The sequence below is a fragment of the Nyctereutes procyonoides genome, unplaced genomic scaffold (assembly GCF_905146905.1).
Source record: "Nyctereutes procyonoides isolate TBG_1078 unplaced genomic scaffold, NYPRO_anot_genome, whole genome shotgun sequence".
Taxonomy (NCBI): Eukaryota; Metazoa; Chordata; class Mammalia; order Carnivora; family Canidae; genus Nyctereutes; species Nyctereutes procyonoides.
Window position 1 is genome coordinate 6,117,699 of NW_026575125.1, and position 20,012 is coordinate 6,137,710.

Sequence of the window (20,012 nt, forward strand, 5' to 3'; positions counted from 1 at the left end):
TTTAAAATTTATTGTTTTATTATTAATTTATTATTTATTACATTAACTTTAAATTTAGTAAGTTAAATTAAGATTAATAGCCACATGTGTCTGGAAGCTATGGTATCGGGCATACCCTGCTCCAGAACTATTTCCCGCAAAGTCTTGAAAGAGGGGCACTCTCAAGCTACCGGAGGAGCTTAGGTTGAGACAGGCTGAGCAGCATTACATTTTGCCAAAGACAGCAAGAAACTCAAAACTCAAGAAACTCAAGCTATTTTTAAAAACTTCTAGGGAACCCTACTGTTCCACTATTTTCTGGAGTTTCTTATGATCAGGTCCCAGCGTGAGAAGTGAGACAAAAAAGAGTAAAGAAGAAAGCCCACCCAAGTTCTGCAACCAAAGTTCTTGTACCCACAGGGAAAGAGGGCTCACTCCATTCTACAGCAGGAACCACAGCATGTACCTTTGGGGTGAAATGGCAAGGTAAAGCAAAGGGCTTCCTAGAACAGAAATAATTTTTAATTCACAAAGGCGATCTAACTAGAACCCAACAAAGCCCTCAGAGAGTGAGATTGCCTGAGTGGGATGCTCAGGGAGCATATCGGCTATCTCTCATCATTGCTTTCTGTTTGGGGGAGCAAGTCCAAAGTCTGCAACCTGTCGAGGAAGTAGCAGCCAGCCCCTGTCCCAGCCTTCTTCTCATTATGTAGAGGCCTAATTTCTCACTGCTCCCCAATACAGGTCTGACCATGGCCTCCTGGCAGTTCCGTGTCTGTGGCCAGGTACTCTGTTCCTGCCTTCTGCATGGCTCCTTGACTGCACACCCATCAAAGTGTCCACGGCCCGGCTGGCGAGCAAATGGGCGAGTGTCCACTCACCCTCTGCTGGCAGGAGTATTCACTGATACAACCATTCAGGAAAACTGTCTAATGGGGGAATCTACTAAAACTGAGCGCTCTCAGTCCCATGTAAATATATATACAACATGTACATATTTTCACCCAAAGACATCCATTTCAATATTCATAGCAACATTATGCAAAGTACCCTGAAACTGGAAACCCCATGAAACCCCAAAACAACACAGTGGGTAAATTTGGCATATTTATACAGGGGAATACTACGCAGCAATGAAAATGGATGATCTGAAAACACATTTAGCACCAGCGATGCCTCAGGCATCAGGATGGGCTAAAGAAGCTAGACACAAAAGAGTATCATTCTATCATGTCAGAGGGATGCATCATTCAGTGTGTAGAAAGTACAGAAATGAGCCAATTAGTTCAAGCTATTCAGAAAGGTAGAGGTGGTAGTGACTAAAAAGTGATGGGGGATGAAAGAAGGAACTCCAGAGTGCCTAGAATGTTCATTCTTTCCTTGATCCGAGTGTTGATTTGAGGGGTGTGCTCAGTCATGAAAAGTCAACAAGCTGTACACTGAAGACACATACATACCCTTTTCTGAATGTATTCTTTTTTTTTTTTTTAAGATTAACAAAAAAGATTTTTATTTACCTGGGAGAGAGAGAGCACAAGCAGGGGGAGCAGCAGAGGGAGAAGGAAAAGCAGACTGCGTGATGAGCACAGAGATGAACACAGGGCTCGATCCCAGAACCCTGAGATCATTACCTTAGCAGAAGGCAGATGCTTAACTGATGGAGCCACCCAAGCGCCCCTGGATGTATTCTTCAATAATTTTTTTAAAAAGGTCTATCCAGGGGGAGGGAGCCTGCTTCTCCCTCTGCCTGTGTCTCTGCCTCTCTCTGTGTGTCTGTCATGAATAAATAAGATTTTTTAAAAAATAAAAATAAAAAGCTCTATCCATTCTCAAAGTACAACTCAAAACTCACCACTTCCATGAACCATGAAATATCTTACAGCAATCTTTCATTTCCTCATCATCAAAAAAAAAAAAAAAAGGCAAGACAAAAACCCTGCATATTATGTCAGGCACATACATTTCAGCGTATCAATCAGAATGTAAACACTTTGCTTTTTTAAATCCCCCTTGGTGTTTGGCACAGTATTGGTCACAAAATAAGTATTTCATGAACTCTTGTAAACGACACACATCTTTTCTGTTATTATTCAACATTGCTTAAGTGGCAAAGACAGGTATTATCTCATACTTTTCTGTGAATGTTCAAACAGCTGAGTTCAGTTAAGCACACATTTCCCTGCACATATAAAAATGGAAAACATTGCAACAAAAAAGACTGGAAATTTCCATCCACGCAGCTGTTGCTACACAGTGTCTGTGGTGTAACCTTCTCTTAATGGAACTCACTCCCACAATCCCACACAAGAGAAATTATTTCATTCCATTGCAGTCCCATCTCTGTCCTGGGCAAAGCCGTCAAAAGCAATCAAGGAAGGAAGAAAAGACTCCCCCAAAATGTGATGAAAAGCATGAAAACTATTACAGTGTACCAGACCCAGAATTTGAAAATTCATGGTAAATCCTATTTTTTTTCCGAGTTTCCAAATGACAGTTGACTAATTAGTATGCTTCTTCTGTCACTCATAAACTATGAGAACAGAGGACAAGAAAAGTAGGAATCCAGAGACTAGTCGTAAATTACAGCAGGAGTGTCTGGACACCCTCCCTGCAAGTGCATAGTAGGAAGGATTCTCACTGACAAACACTGCCAATTCGGATTAATCAAGGGGAACTCTTTCCTTCACGGCTTATTCCTCACTTCTCCTTTCCTTCCAGCCAAACTCTTGCCACATAGAAAGAGGTTGGCCTCTCGAAATGTTCTTTTTGCTTGGTTTCATCAGCCCTGCAGAAAGAGGGGGAAAAGTAATCTCTGATTTGCAGAAATGAGAGAAAGGAGATTACGGATTTCCTTAGAACTTTCACCTCTGCTCTAAATAAACACTTGCAAATAATCTCCCCATTCCCATGGTTTCATGGGGGAAGTTCAGTGCGGTTCGGAGAGGGGTAGTGTGACACATTTACAGACACCCAGAGGGAAAGCAGAACAGAACATCCAGCAAGTACCTTCTTTAAAAAGACTCTTATCAAGCTTCCACAGAGCCACAAGTGCTAGATAATGAACAGAGAATTCACAAAATCCAAGAACCAGTCCAGCTAAATCTGTTTGGGGCACTGTGTGTTCGGTGACCTATGACTTTTCACTTGGTAACAGCTACAAACTTCTTTCTTCTTGGCTTGAAGAACTTTCCAGAAACAGTCAAATTTATCTTCTCAGTTGTAAGGAGTGAACTAAAAGCAAAAACTTAGATATGCAGATGCCCCCTCCCTCTTCCCCATCTCCTCAATGTCCCTCTGTCTTCCTCTCCCTCTCCACATCAGACCCTTTGTAGTTCAGGCAACCCCCTAAATATTACTCTCTGGACCCCGGGGAAGAGAGACTGAAGCTGCCCAATGCTTCAGGCCACACAGGACCCTCTCCCATACCTGGCAGTGTTAGTCTGTTCAACAAGCTCTCTGGGCCTTGGATCAGATCTTTCTCTCTCTCTCTTTTTCTTAAATATTTTATTTAAATTCAATTTGCAAATATATTGTTTAACACCCAGTGCTCATCCCATCAAGTGCCCTCCTTAGTCACCCAGTTACCCCATCCCCCCACCCTCCTGATCTTTCTCTGTAAACAAATGCCCCATCCCCCTCAACTTTAAATCTCCTTGCAGCTCAGCAGGAAAACCAGAAGCATACATACGTCCAAACAAAAACTCATACACAAGTGTTCAAACCAGCACATTTATATGTCCACCAAAATGCGGACACGAACCAAATGCCCATTAACCGATAAATGCATAAATAAAATGTTGCATATCCGTCCAATGGCATGTTATTCAGCCATAAAAAGGAATGAAGTATGGATTCATGTTGCTGCAGGGATGAAACACTAATCTAAGGGAAAGGCAGCAAACACAAAATCCACATATTGTATGATTCTATTTCTATGAAATATTCTGAATAGGCAAATCTGGAGACAGAAAGTATCTTAGTGGTTGCCAGGAGCTGGGGGCAGAGAGAAATCAGAAGTGACCGCTAATAGGTGCCTTGTTCACATCTCTACAGACCAGCAAGTACTCAGAAAATACTGGCTTATTTTATCTGCCTCTCCCAACCAGATGCTAGTTCTTTGTGGATGAAGGCTGTATCATTTTCTTGAACCGTCAGCCAGAGAAAGCACTCAATAAACACATGTAAAATGGAACATTTGGATTAGGAGTCTTTGTTCAATATATTTCGAGCAAAGAATAGCAAAGGTTACATGACTTTGGTGTAAATCCTTAGAGCATCTAAAACCTGAATTCTCTCTTGGATGTAATCACCAGGCATTCCCTTAGAGCTCTCATTCATCGGGTTTAGCATTGCCTTGCAAGTTACATTTACGGACGTGTTTGCTCCCACAAAGCTGGGGACTTGACTATCAGTGCATTTTGCTGCATTTACAGTGAAACAGGTCCTGGAACTCTGCACATTTTCTGTCCAGCATTTGTTAAGAAGATATCAAAGCAAACAACTGGCAATTTGGATGCGAAAGCAGTGATGTGACTGCTTAGGCGGCAGGTGGTTCAGGGGAAGGTGGCCCTGTAGGAAGATCTTGGGATCCCTTCTGTCACCCCCTGCATTGCTGCCGGGAGCAGAAAGTGTTGCAGTCAACCCAACCTCCACAGGCCATGCATCCTTACACACCTGGGAAGCCCACTCCAGGCTGTCCTAACCAATTAATCTACAAAACCCTGCTTGAGGACTGCCAAAATTTCCCCCGTCTTCCTGAAAAGAGATCCTCGTGCTTGCCACAGTAACTGCAGTTAACCCACAAGGCATCGGTTGCCCTTCAGGTGAGACCTTTCTTTCCCTAAATACTCATTTCCAAATGCTGGCTTTGCTGCTAGTGATTCCACATTGAGCCATTAGTCATGAAGGCTAATTGTGTCACTCTACGCTTATCTTCAACTGGTTCTCCCATCCCACCCATTCACCCACCAGCAACATCTGCCTATTTCTGGTCAAACCAACACAGTCCTTTCCAGGGCTGTGCCCTAGAAGTTCTCTCTGCCTACAACTTGCTCCCTCCCTTGAACCACAGAGCCCTTCATTCAGATCCGTTCAAATGTTGCCTTCTCAGGAAGACCTTCTTTGGCCCATCTCCGTGAAACCTTGCCATTCCACCTTCCATCTGTCTTTATGGTACCTATGGCTATCTAACTAGTGCACATTTGGGTTTTTTGGCTGTAAACCCACTCAAACGTATGCTTCCTCAGAACATTTTGGTCACTGTGGGTTCTCCTGCCACATTGCAGGTCTGCAGCAAATATCAGGTGAAGGAAGGAGGGAGTGAGAATTTGATTAACAGATTTAGAAATTACAAGGCAGCTCCTGTTTCCAGAGAGCTAAGTAGTAGTATCAAAGCCTCAACCATAGCATAAATGTCTGTATTGGGAGTTTCTATAAGTTTGTAATTCCCTGAAAGTTACAGAATGGGGCATCAATTGCAGCTCATCTGGTTACAAATAATAGAAATTCCTTCTCCAGCCAACTTGCATGGTCAAGGAAATTTACTGGAGTATCTGGCTACTGAGAGACAAGGGTTGAATCTGGGTTCAGAGTCCTCGTGACCAGGATTGGGTTTTTCTCTCCACTTCTCAGTACTGCCCAGGCAGCCTGAGTTTCGCTTCTACACCAAGTCTCCATATCTGTCATGGGGCCCCAAGGGTGTCAGCCACTCAAGATGCTTCCTCATTCGAATCCAATGAGTGAAGACTCTATTCTGGCAGCACCCAAGGACAAATGATGCTTTTCTCTCCCAGAAGTCCTTGCAGCCCATTGGCTCTGGCATATGTGAATCCATGGAGGCATCTTTGGAATCAGTAGGGGACAGAAGGGGCTTTGGCCGGGATCCAGCCCACCCACACGTCTGATACAAAAATGGTGGGGGCCGAAATTCCTCAAGAGGAAATCAGAGTTCTGTAGAGCAGAGAAGTGGCCAATCTCTGCTGGAAAGACCAACCACAAATGTCCAAAATCTTGTATATACCTAATGACTTAGGATGTTCAAATCCTAAAGTCAATTTAAATGTAGAGAAAAAGTTTACTTCTCTAAAACCGTTTCTTACCTCAAATTGTAGCTTCCTCAATTTTTAAGGGCAATGGAAATTTTTTATGTCTTGATTGTGGTGATAGTAACATGATTGTGTAAGTTGGTAAAATTTATAAAACTATATCCAAGTCTACAGACCTTATGTAAAAGGCGAGATAGACAATATTTTTGACTTTGCAGATCAAAACTGTTGCAGCTACTCAAGTCTGTCATTGTAGCAAGAAAGCATTTATAGGAGAGGCTGTGTGCCGGTAACAAAACAAGCAGTGGGCCAAACTGAACCCATGAGTTTATGTAGTCTGAAGACTTCTCATCTCCACATTTGCAAAAGAGTGAATTTTTATCATATATAGATTATATCTTGATAAACAAACAAACAAACAAAAAAAGTAAAACAGAAAAAAACACCTCCAGGAAAACAAAAACTTCAACTTATTTGAAGACTTTCTCAAGAGAATGGAGTTATTTATTTATTTATTATTTATTGTTTATTGTTTGTAAGAGGATTGCTGATAGTAATTGTGCAAAAGATGAGCCAGAAAGTTTACAGATAGTTAAATAGGGAATTTTAAACCTGACTATTTGAGATTATTTTATCAACTCACTTGGAAAATTCACCTAGAAAAGTCAAGTACCTTCCCTCTGCCCTTGACAAAGACACCTGTAGCTGGGTGAACTCCCTGTCAACTCTCTACACCAACTTGTTTTGGTTTGGTTTGGTTCAGTGGGAATACTTTAAGACTTAGCATCTTGCACTTGTGGTTTTTTATTGTTTGCTTCTTTTATGGCAAAGCAATCTTTATCGGACATAGATTGTAGATAAAAGCCAGTCATTTCTTCCCCTTCTCTAAACAACAGCACAAACAAAAGCATTTCTGAGGCTTTTAGGCCCACCAGAATAGAAAGAGAAATCCAACTACTGGGAACCAGAAAGTGAGCACTCTCAGGGAAAAAATAAATAAATAAATTTTAAGCAGGAGAGTTTAAAATCAGCACTCATCAGCTGGCATTCAAACACCCAAACTTGATGTAGGCAAAGTGATGTGGGGGTGTTACTGTACGTGTGGAAATTCAGGTTGTAGAAAAGATATACAATCAGCCTCTAGCACCTGGATTTTTTTCAAGATGTAGAATAAAGTAGTCAAAGTGTTCATCTCATCTTGGGTGGAAAAAATAGGCTTTTAAACCAAAGGTAACTAACATGAAGATCAGCTGGCATTTCTCATGAAGATGTCCCTTCCAACACACAAATGTCAGTCCTTTAGGGGATGTATATAAGGGGCAGATGCTGTGAGGCATGGCTCCAGAAAGACAAGTAAGACATGAGCTGCCCTTAAATACTGAGAGCCCAACTAAGACAGATGCACACGAATATTTAAGAAAGTGTGTTGTGTTAACATAGAGTCTCTAAATACTTTAACAATGCCAGGCAGATTTAATTTATGAGAGCTGGGGTTAAGCATAAAAGCAATACCATTTCTCTTTGAAGCAATACTACTAAGAAAATGGGACCACTGTCTTCTTCCTTGCCGCCTGCGGAGGTGGCCTCCATCTGTTCCTCAGCAGCATGGCGCCCTAATACCTTTGCTGAAACCACAAATTGTTAGAAAGAAGACCAGAAAGGCCATCAGATACCAGTAAGACTATATGTCAAAATTAAGTACAGCTGGCAGAAACCCAGAGGCACTGGGTTTCTGGACATTAGGGTGCACAGGAGAGTCAAGGGCCAGATCTTGATGCCCAACACTGGTTATGGGAGCAACAAAAAAACAAAGCACATGGTCCCCAATGGTGTCTGGTTTCTAGTCCACGACGTTGAGGAGTTTGGAGTGCTGCTGACATGCAACAGATCACACTATGTAGAGATTGCTCACAGCATCTCCTCCAAAAATTGCAAAGCCATTTGCAGAGAGAGCTGCCCAGCTGGCCCTCAGAGTCACCAATCGCAATGCCAGGCTGTCCATAAAACTACAAATATATACATATATATATGATCAAAAGAGTCATACAAGAGGGAAAAAAACAAATTCATTTTCTCCTTTTCCTAAGTCCTATGCTACCACAGACACGAGTGCAGAATTTTCTCTTTAAAAAAAAAAAAAATGCTGGGGCACCCGGGTGGCTCAGTGGTTGAGCATCTACCTTGAGTTCGTGATCCCAGGGTCCTGGAATCAAGTCCCACATCAGGCTCCCCATGGGAAACCTGCTTCTCCCTCTGCCTGTGTCTCTGCCTTTCTCTGTGTGTCTCTCGTGAATAAATAAAATCTTTTTTAAAAAATGCCAATTCAAGAGAGTGCTTAGGGGCACCTCGGCAGCTCAGCCCATTAAGCATCGGCCTTCAGCTCAGGTCATGATCTCAGGGTCCTGAGATCCAGCACCACATTGGCCTCCCTACTCAGCAGGGAGTCTGCTTCTCCCTCTCCATCTGCCCCTCCTCCTGCTTGTGCATACTCTCTCTGTTTCAAATAAATAAATAAAATCTTTGAAAAACCAAACAAGAGAATGCTTATTGTTACTCATTTTTGGTGTGATTATTTTGTTTTGTTTTTGTTAAATAACTTCAGATTAATATTACAAAAAGGAATTAGGAGTAAAATGAAGCTAGAAGGGACCATCAGAGTTAATGTTAGTAACAATCCTGGTCTCAGTAGCCATCAGAACATTTTACAGACAGAATTGTGATATGGTTGAAACAGCCAAGCCAGGAAGATAAAGTTAAGTTAAAAACATAGAGTCATTTTTTCCATGGAGTCATTTCCTACAATCGGACATAAATATCCCCAACACTCTTTGCCCCGGACATAAAATGGATAAGTTGAGAACAGCTCCTACAGTTGATTAGATTCACTGCAAGTTAATTTTGGGATGTGAAACCTTATATAAGAAGTTCTTAAACTGTACAGATACCTTAGAAGGATCACCAAGGTTCTTGTCTCAATGCAGATTCCCAGGCAGTGCTCCCAGACGGTTTGATTCTGGAGACGAACACGGGACCAGGAGTTTACCCTGTCATTCCACAGACCATCTCGCATTCCTCCTCTAGCCAGGAGAGAACCTGTAACTGCAAAAAGCAGTAATCTGCCATGTATCCAATCCTCCAGGTGACCCTTAACCCCGGAGGTTCCCAAACCTCAGCACCATTGACCTTTCAGGGCTTCCACCAAGAATAATTTGGGATGGACTAAGGTCTGACATAATGATCCTGTTGGATGCTCTCTAGTCCATTTGTAATCATTCAACGAGCAAATCAAAATTTTTAAGAGAAGATGCATTTGTAGTGAAATGTCATCAGTTCCATGGTTGCTTTTCCAATTGTGTCACAAAGATGTTTACTTCCTTCACATGACAGCTAATGCTATTTCTCTGAAGCTGCCAATTTTCCCGTATCAGCAGAGTAACTGTATCAGTGTTTTTTTTTCTTTGCAAAATAGAATTGCACACAGTCAACCTGAGGCATTTATAAAATCCCTATCACTGTCTTTTGACAAGTAAAGGAATCTCAGACCCAAATGCCTAGAAGGAATTTAATTATGTGATTATAGTTGCATAACTATATGATTTGTTGAGTCTTGGTAGGCAAAAAACTATTTTTCAGCTAGCCATTAATTGGTGTGGGACATTTGATTTTGCAATCACTACACTATGTGTTTATTGCTTATCTCTAAGTAAAAGACACTGGTGTGCCAAAATGACCTGCCTCAATGAACAAGAGATTTGGCAATTGTCTGAAACAGGGGTTGGCATATTACAGCCTGCCACCTGCTTTTGTAAAAAAAATAAATAAATAAAAAATAGAAAAGTTGTTTTATTGGCACATAGACATGTCCATTCATCCATTCATTTAGATATTGTCTATGGTTACTTTCCAGCCGCAACAACAGCAAAGTAGTTGCCACAGAAACCATATGGCCTAAAACCTAAAATATTTACAATCTGGCCCTTTTCCAGAAAAGTTTGCCAACCCTTGATCTTGTCAATTGAGACCACCAAAGTTAGGACTTAGCACAAAAGGGCCAGATAGATGAAAATGCGAGGTGTTGACAATGGCACCATACACATAGACTAATGTGGGGAAGGAAGCACTATGCATCAAAGCACTAGAAGAAATCACAGAGAAAAGACCTGTAGATTTCACAATATTAAATTTAAATGTTTTTTTAATTTAAGATAAAAAGGAAAAACAGTGCAAAAAAAGACTACAAAGAGGTTAAGATGCTCATTATCTAAACAACTCTCACAAATTTGTAGAAAAAGTCAATAGAAGAAACATAAAAGGAGTGGATACAAATTGCCACTTTATAGAACAAGAAGTATACAAAACTGATAAAGACGTGAAAAGATGCTCAATCTAAGTACTAATCAGAATAATTCAAAGTATAATGAAGCATCGTTTCAAATTGACAAAAATGGAGTGAAACATTGAGTGGTATCAAATCTTTATAAAGATGTGTAGACAAGGTGCCCTTGTGCCCCAACTATGGAAGGACATTTTGAAGGTCAGTTGGCAACATCTATTAAAAATTTAAATACATTGACTTTTGACCCCACAATTGGAATCCTTGATGTTCACCAGGGCAAAATGCTTGCCCTTCACAAGACCGTATGTCAAACAAACTCTGGAAAAGCCACACTACAAAATCTGGGCAGCAATTATAGAGCATGAAGGAGAAATGAATGTACTAATGTTGAAAGCGGTCCAAGGTTATTATCAACACAATAGAAGTGGTTTGCAAAGCAATATATCCATGAAAATACCATTGAGTTTTAAAAAAATCGTATCTTCAGGGGCACCTGGGTGGCTCAGTTGGTTAAGCAGCTGACTCTTGGTTTTAGCTCAGGTCATGATCTTGAGGTTGCGAGATGGAACCCCACGTCGGAGCCCCACTGCGCCCACTGCGACAGAGCCTGCTTCAGATGTTCTCTCCTTCTCCCTCCTGCTCACTCTCTTTCTCCCAAACAAATAGATAAAATCTTTTTAAAAAATCATATCTTCAACTTGTTATGGGTCAAATCATGTCCTGCGTATAAGGTATGTTGAAGGTGGCCATGAGATGGGACTTTGGCAAGGAATGTCAAATGCTATTTTCTTGGCAGAAAATATCAGAAGCTGGCAGAGACAAGGAAGGATCCTTTCCTAAAACCTTCATGAGGATCCTGGCCCTGCTAATACCTTGAGTGAAGACTTCCAGCCTCCAAAACTCAGAGACAATAAATTTCTGTTGTTTTAAGCCACCTAGATTTTGGTACTTTGTTACAGCAGCCCTAGGAAACTAATCCATAATCCATCACTTCTCCCCTAAAACCTCCAGGCATTTTTGGAGGGTTTGTGCAGATACTTATCTGTAAATGCACAGGAAATGACTGAGAAGATTATACTCCAATCAGTAATGGGTACCTATGGGCAGAATCTGCAGATGACACATGAGGTGAACCTGACCTTTCTATATATATTATTTGAAAACCCAGCAGCCAAGATGAGTATTCGTTTAAGTAAAAATTCTATTTTAAAGATGAAATGGTGAAGGGCATGCTCAGTGCCTCTCCCTTCTCTTGGAACAAGTGCCCCTCTTCTGGAACCCACCTCTCTCCATTCCAACTATTTGGCTGAAACAAAGGCATCCACCATTGATTGGTCCACACTGGGTCCCTTGGGTGTGATGGAATCCCTCCCCATCAGCACAGCTGTAGCCGGAAGCCTGGGACATGCTGGCCGCTGTGGCCACTGCTTGTCAGGAGCAGCAGCTCTAGGGGCAGAGGATAAAGCCAGTTTCCAAAGGGAAGCAGAGATGATGGACGGACATCTCTGTAAGAACGAGGGGCCTTGAAACCCGTTTCCAGCCACTCCAGAAACCTGCTACACTTCTATCCTCACTAGAGCCACTGCTCTCTGTCACCAATGCCACTCGGAATTGGGTCTTTGTCACTTACATTCAAAATAGTCCTACACAGAAGAGAACAAAGAAAACATAGGAGAATAAACACATGACTCGGGGATCCCTGGGTGGTGCAGCGGTTTGGCGCCTGCCTTTGGCCCAGGGCGCGATCCTGGAGACCCGGGATCGAATCCCACGTCGGGCTCCCGGTGCATGGAGCCTGCTTCTCCCTCTGCCTGTGTCTCTGCCTCTCTCTCTCTCACTGTGTGCCTATCATAAATAAATAAAAATTAAAAAAAAATTTTTTCAAAAAAAAATAAAATAAACACATGACTCTAAACGCCTGTTGAGAAAATGTTCAACCTTTTCGTTACCAAAGGAATACAAATTCGTTTAAAATCGGATATGTCTTTTTTTTTTTTTAAATTCAGTGGCATCTATGCCATGTGTGTGTCCCTTGAACTGAAATTCTCAACTTCAGGGAGGTGCAATGATAAACATATTTTTTTCTTCTTTATTTATACTTTTCTGTATTTGCTAAATCCTTACCAACAAGACATTCTGTATTAAAAAATTAATTTTTCCTTTTCTTCCCCCCCCCCTTTTTTTTAAAGAAAAGCCTTAGAAGAAATGAAGTGTGAAACATTCAGGACCTAGACATTGAGATTTTTCAAAGAATTGCAAGTATTTGCAGGGAGAAAAGACTCCAGGACGACTAATGGCTTAGAGCACATTATTTTTGGCTTCCTAGCACATCTCAAATACAGCATATTTACTACTAATCTGGGTGTAATAGTTGTGCCATCACCATGATTATGTCATATATTTAAACACTGTAATGTATCAGATCCTGCTAACTGGTGTGGTAGCTTATAGTTTTGCTATTCTAGGATCCTCTCTGAAGAAGGAGTAAACATCCCCATTCAACAGGTGTGCCTGGGTGGCACAGTCAGGTAAGCATTTGACTTTTGGTTTGGGCTCAGGTCATGATCTCGGAGTCGTGAGATCAAGCCCTGTGTCAGGCTCTGCACTTACCATAGAATCTGCTTGGGGTTCCTCTCTTCCTCTGCCTCTCCCCCAGTATTCACACACAGTCTCTCTCTCAAATCAATACAGAAATCTTAAAAAAAAAATTCCCACTCAGGTATTTCCAGGTGACCTGTTGCCCCCAGTGAAGGTGAGAAATGTGATGTTTTGGGATATATTTTATGATGTGGTTGTCATTTCCCCCATCTCCCCATTCCATCAACCTCAGTCCCCAAGTGACTACAATGAGCAGAGGCCCCAGGCCAGCTTACAGTGATATGTAGCAAGAGCAATAAATAAATAAATAAACAAGCAAAAAATAAGCTAAGTGTTAAAGTCACTGGGGCTTGTTTGTTACTGTGCCATCGCACAGCCTACCCTCACTAGTGCAAGGGGAACCCAAGAAAAGATTCCATAAGGAATCTTTGGAAAGAAAAGGAAGATTGCATGTACTGGGTTGCAAAACACATTTTAAGTACTGTTCTATTCTCTTGCTATTTTTACACACTGTAATTATTCTTCTTGATATTTTACTAACTTAGCAAAAGGTTCTAGTGCTTTTTGAGGCTGATTAACAAGCAAGCTAAGGGAAAAGCTTGGCTGGATCAGAAGCTTTAACATTTCTAGCACAGCTCACACTATGCACAAATTACACTGCTATCATCATAATCAAGCACAAACAGGCCACATTTCTGTAATACATTATCCAGCCCGTGATTCCCTCCACCCTGCACAGCGTCCCCTCTCTGTCTCAGAAGTAGAGGAGAATGTAATGGGAACCGCACAAGCAGCTCATAGTAATTTTTCCCAGATCTGTTTTTACTCCACTTCTAAGCCTGAGTGTAGACCCAAGATTTTTGCCTCATGGAAGCTAACTTAAATCATTTCATTAGACTCATGCTCAGCTTGTGAAGTGCACATATGCGGGGGCAGAGGGAAGGAATGCCTTTGTGCTGCATCAGGGATATGCAAAAATAGAGAAATAGCCCCTCAAGTAACAGTAAAAGAAGAACATTTTTCAATATAAGTTGATGGCAACCATCGTCAGTGATCTTGTGCATGAAAGGAATGCAGAGAAGGGTGAAATCACTTTTAGAAAGTAGACTGAGATCACCATCATCCAGAGCCAAAGAGCAGCTCATGAACTCAAGTTCCTGACAATGGAGCAAAGCACACACACACACACACACACACACACACACACACACAGGCTGGCATGCCATGTAACCGGCAGCACTGTCCACACACACAGCCACACACGCAGTGACACAGAGAAACATGCATGTTTTCGAGAGGTGGGCTGGGGAGTCAGGCCCATCAGCTGTGATCTGTGAACAGATGAGGTGCTTGCATGCTTGTCTTACTGATGAGGGAGGCTTAGAAGTGGTTCTGGAATAAAAAGATCACAAATGTCTTTTATGTTGATGTGATACCTCCTGGTGCTGGTCAGTGAATTTCTGCTGTCCTAACATTTTCAGCTTTAAGTCCGTTTCGACTCAAATAGGTAAACCACAACGTTTAATGAAAAGAAAACCCTCCTGTGGTCCGGGGCAACTTCACGTAGTGGAGTCATGCTGTTCAATGCCAACCAACATTGCCTGAGATGGCAATCTTTGGCAAGTTAAATGGTAATTATTCTGTCTGGTGAGACGCCACTTCCTGGTTCAGAGAAGGGCACCTCCTCGCTGTGCCCTCACACAGTGGCAGGGGCAAGGTAGCTCTCGACGGGTCTCTTGTATTAGGGCACTAACCCCATAACCTACCTCATGATCTAGTCCCCTCCCAAGGCCCCACCTCCAGATGCCATCATCTTGGCAGTCAGATCTCAACATTCCACCCGGGTGGGGGCGAGACCAACCTGGAGAGCACAGCATCCCTGGGACGGCTCCATGCCGTTGTTGATACCAAATTCTGGCATCGTTTTGCTCACGGCAACCATACTGAGTAGAAAATCCCACGATCAACTTCTGAAAGCAACAAATGCTTTAGAAATGATCAGACTGATCATTTGTGTCTCAATGTATATCATTGGAAAGTAGTTTTAATCACAGATGGTTTAGTCGGAGAATAAAAGGGAATATACTGTTTACATTGTTATTTAAGTATTAATTTATATAACCAAGTCCTTTGTGTGTTTCCTATGACTATAGATTTTGTGTTCTTTCTTTTAAGATTTTAATTTATTCATGAGAGGCAGAGACATAGGGAGAAGCAGGCTCCCCACAGGGAGCCTGATGTGGGGCTCGATCCCTGGACCCCGGGATCACGACCTAAGCCAAAGGCAGATGCTCAACCACTGAGCCACCCAGGGGCCCCTAGATTTTGTCTTCTAAAACACTCCAAAGGGCAATTCCGATGGTGAAATAACATATATAAACTCCTAAGCAAAGTTCCCATTGCATGGTAGCATAGACTAAATTTTACTTACTTTTCTTCTAGTAGAACATCTAGACTTTGGACAAGTTAATGAAAACCAAGACATGGAAGTCATGTGAACGAGCCATTCACTGTAATCCCTGAAGGCTGTAAACTTGCACATTTGAAAAGTGCACCCCATCACCAGCCGTAATCTAATGCCACAGGAGTTCCCAGCTACTTAAGCAATAACTTTAGTTCCAACGCAATTACGCTTATGCGCCAGCGTCAACAGGGAAAAATAACAATGAAAATTGAAATTCAACTTACACATTGACACTGAGGCACAATTCATGGACGGCAGAACTGAAAGGACATAAATTGTTTCCAGTTTCCCTCAACACTGAAGAGAAGAGCATGAAACAGGTAATAAATCAAACTTTAATTTAGAAATTTCCTGGGATTACACTTTCATTTGTGATCTTTTTATTCTGGAAGCACTTCTAAGCCTCCCACATCAGTAAAAGAAACATCCAAGCACCTCCTCTGTTTATACATCGTAGCTGACGGGTCTGACTCCCTAGCCCACCTCTCAAAAATGTACGTGCACCTGTCACTGGTATTTTTGTATGTGTGTGATCCTGAACAGCCTTCACATTTCCGGGTATTTTCCAATCACATGGAAATCAATTCTCCTAAATGATATCATGCCATTCTCTCAGCAGATAAAAACACTTTAATTGGGTGAGAAAAGGGATTTACTACTCCAACAGCTCTTTGTAAAAATTCCTTTCACTTTCTCAGCATCAAAGCCCCCGTTACTATTGCTTCATTTCTTTTTTTTTTATTGCTTCATTTCTTTAACATATGTTAGATGGTGTTATTTTTTTTTTAAGATTTTATTTATTTATTCATGAGAGATACAGAGAGAAAGAGAGGCAGAGACACAGGCAGAGGGAGAAGCAGGCTCCGTGCAGGGAGCCTGATGTGGGCCTCGATCCCGGGACTCCAGGATCATGCCCTGGGCCGAAGGCAGGCGCTAAACCTCTGAGCCACCCAGGAATCCCCTGGTGTTGCTATTTTTCAAATGGATTGTGCGTGAAGCATGCCCTTATATTTCTATACCACTCAGGACAAAATATATATCCCGGGTTCTGTTTGCCTCTGAAAGATGGATGACAACCCACCTACACAACCCTGTGCATGTATCCCGGAGGCTTTGAGGCAAGTAAAGACTCACACACCAGTGGCCCTATTCATGCTTTTTCTTCTCCTTTATTAACAAAACAAAACAAAACAAAAAAACAATATTTTGTCAATATGTTCCTATTTAGTAGTTGAACCATCTTGAGAAAGGTAAATTGTCCACTTACCAATTTTTTCCTGCTCTGCCCAAATCAATGAGGCTAAGAGACATGTGGAGATATTCAATTTAAAAATTATAAATAAAAACCCTACATCTCTCAAGCAGGCATCAGCAAACCATACCTGTTGGCCAAATAAGGGGCTGCCTATTTTTATAAAGTTTTTTTTTTTTTTTAAAAAAAGATCTGATTTTTAAGCAATCTCTACACCCCATGTGGGGCTCAAACTCACAACCCTAAGACCAAGAGTTGCAAGCTCTATGGACTGAGCCAGCCAGGCACCCCTATAAAGTTTTATTGGCACTCGGCCACACCTACTTGTTTACATATTGTCTATGGCTACAAAGTTGACGATTTTCCAAAAAGACTCAATCCCCCACAAAGCCTAAAATAATTACAGTCTGGCCCTTTACAGAAAACATTTGCCAATCCTTGCTCTAAAGAGGTACTAGCAGAAATATAATGCAGGCCACAAATGTCATTCTGAATTATTTCGTAGCCATATTAAAAATTAAAAAGAGGGCAGCCCGGGTGGCTCAGTGGTTTAGCGCCACCTTTGGCCCAGGATATGATCCTGGAGACCCGGGATCAAGTCTCATGTCAGGCTCCCTGCATGGAGCCTGCTTCTCCCTCTGCCTGTGTCTCTGCCTCTCTTTCTCTCTCTCATGAGTGAATAAATAAATAAAATATTAAAAAATAAAAAATAATAAAAAATTAAAATTAAAAAGAAACAAGTGAAATCAATTTTAATATATTTTAGCCCAAAATATGTAAATAGTGTCATTTTATCATATGATCAATACTGAAGTTATTCATGAGAAATCGTCTTTTTTCTTCCTTCATACAAATTCTCAGAAGTGTACCTCATATAGCATTTCAGATTAGCCACAGTTCAAGAGCTTGGTAGCCACTTGTGACTGACTAGTGACCATGACATTGGTCCCTGCAGCTCTAAAGGGCTTGCTAAGTGAAAAGAGAAAGGGAAGAAAAAGGATGAATTTTTCAGTGAAGGCTCCAGCTTCACACAAGTGGAATGTGAGATAATGCACGTTTTGCTCATGCAAAGTATATACTGAGTAATTTGGGGGACATAAAACATCATTTGTCACATACCTGAAATTCACCTGTCAACTGGCTGTCCCGATTTTATCTGGTCACTTCCGCCTCAGGCCCTGAATCTTCCTCCTCAGTAAAATTTCAAGTGGCAGGGAGCGAATGGAGGGAACGTTTTCCTAGCGCCTCCGCTCTGCTTGGGTGCCTCAAGTCAGCATGTAATTGATTTTGAAAATTGCTGGTGTGCACACACTCGATGGCCTTGGAGATCAATTAATGCTAAATTCATCCAGCCCAAGGGCTGCCAGGTGTCACACAGAAGGCGAAGGCTGTGTCTCCCTAGTACGAGTCTGCAATGTCACCACCAACTAATGAACCTACGAACTTGAAATGTAGACGCCATCTTCCTCTTCAGAAGGTTTTACTTAAAAAAATGTGTGTTGTCCCACTAATACACTGGCACGCCTTGCACAGAAAAGGAAGAGTCCACCCAATGATCACTCACAGTAAAAGTGGACTACAGGTAACCCTTCTTCTTCCTATGGAAAACTAATAAATAATGACCATCTCCTTTTCGCTTCCAGGAAAGTAGGCCAACACTTCTGGAAGCCTTGAAGTGCAGAGCTAGGCAATGCAGAGTGAGATGACCAGAGCAATTTTAGAACATGAGAGCTGTCTGGGAATCCACATACAAATCTGAGTGGTGAAAACCAAGCCCTGTGTGTTCTGTTTCCTATACTCAAAAAACTTGGTGACACAATTCAATATTGTCCATCATGGAGGTTTCTGAACATGTTCTCTTCTGAAGGCAACGCAAGCAGAGTTCAAAGCATTGGACGAACATCAGACAGTGTGGAACAGTGTCATCAGGTGAGAGAACGGTGTGATTTGGCAGTCGGGGGATTCGGCAGATGAGTGAACCGCTTGGCAATTGTAGCATGATCAAAGCTGTCTACACAATTTGAACAGGTAAGAATAGACCCAAAAAAAACGAAGGAGAAAATGATCTAGTGACAGCTACAATTATGCTCTTTTCCTTTTACTCATCTTGAAAAATCATCTGGGAGAAACTTTCTCACAGAAAGAACAGAGAAGCTTTATGTTATTCTCTTTCAAATTAATTTACTTGCAGAACTCAAGATTCGAAGCACCTTGCCATCAATCCATTATTCAATGATCACTCAAAAGATGTTTCTGTGCAGAATGAGGGTTATCTTTTAGGGGGCACGAAAAAAATTTTAAAACTGTGTGCACACCACTGTGGTCAAATGAGTATTAAAATCCAAGAGGAAGCTGAAATAATTCCACCCCAATTGAAGACACCAGAATCTTCAAAGTTCTCCATGTTTTTCTTCTCATTTCAACTATATTTTCATATAGCTTCAATTACACGCAGAGGCATGAGGAGGACTTGTAAAGTCTCCAGAATTCCATGGACAGTCATCAGCTTCTCACAGGCTCTCCATTTGGATCGGTACCATGTGTTCATCTTATTTTCCTGACAGCTTGCCCACTTTCTCTGGAGATTCTTTTCTCCTACAAACCAGAAAGCTCACTCCAAAAGAGAAAGCACAAAGTGCCCTGGAAAAACAACAGCCTCCATCCATGTCACTAGGTTTATAAATTAGTTCTGTTGTTATTTGTTTTTTAGCTCTCTGTACCGGGAAAAAAAATATTTTTTAAAGATTTTATTTATTTATTCATGAGAGACACAGAGAGAGAGGCAGAGACACAGGCAGGGGGAGAAGCAGGCTCCACGCAGGGAGCCCAGTGCAGGACTCTATCCCGGAACCTCGGGATCACGCCCTGAGCTGAAGGCAGCGCTAAACCGCTGAGTTTAGCTGCCCAAGTACTAGGAAAATATTGACAAAATAGTCCATCAGTTTCTCAAATGTGGTATAGGACATAAAGAGTTCTTTCTCCCATAGGTTAAAAAAAAAAAAAAAAAAAAAAAAAAAGGAGACTGCCAGGTATCTCCACTGTCAAGCCACTTTTAAGTTATGCTATATTCATTCTAGAATTCCTCAGTAAGTTGAAATAAAATCACTGTGAATGTACTTAAAGCCATTGGAGTGTATACTTAAAAATGCTGAAAATGGTAACTGTTGTGTTATATATATTTTGCCACAATAAAAAAATAGAAATACAAAAAAATGAAACCATGAAGTATAGCCATCCACAAACAAAATGACATCCACGATTCAGTGTTGATAGTAAAGTCCTAATCCTGTGTTCCTGGCACCTACCAGACACCATGTCTGGTTTTCCTCCATGACTTGA

General features: G+C 41.6%; 1 long non-coding RNA gene across 1 annotated transcript in view; it reads right to left on the reverse strand.

Moving 5' to 3' along the window:
- Positions 1-19,615, reverse strand: part of LOC129518423 (uncharacterized) — a 37,419-nt gene extending 17,804 nt beyond the window's left edge. Inside the window, exons 1-2 of the long non-coding RNA XR_008666192.1 lie at positions 17,793-19,615; positions 8,969-9,122 (exon numbers count right to left, since the gene is read on the reverse strand). This is a non-coding gene — a long non-coding RNA (uncharacterized LOC129518423). The remainder of the gene's footprint in view (positions 1-8,968; positions 9,123-17,792) is intronic.
- Between the last annotated feature and the right edge of the window lie 397 nt (positions 19,616-20,012).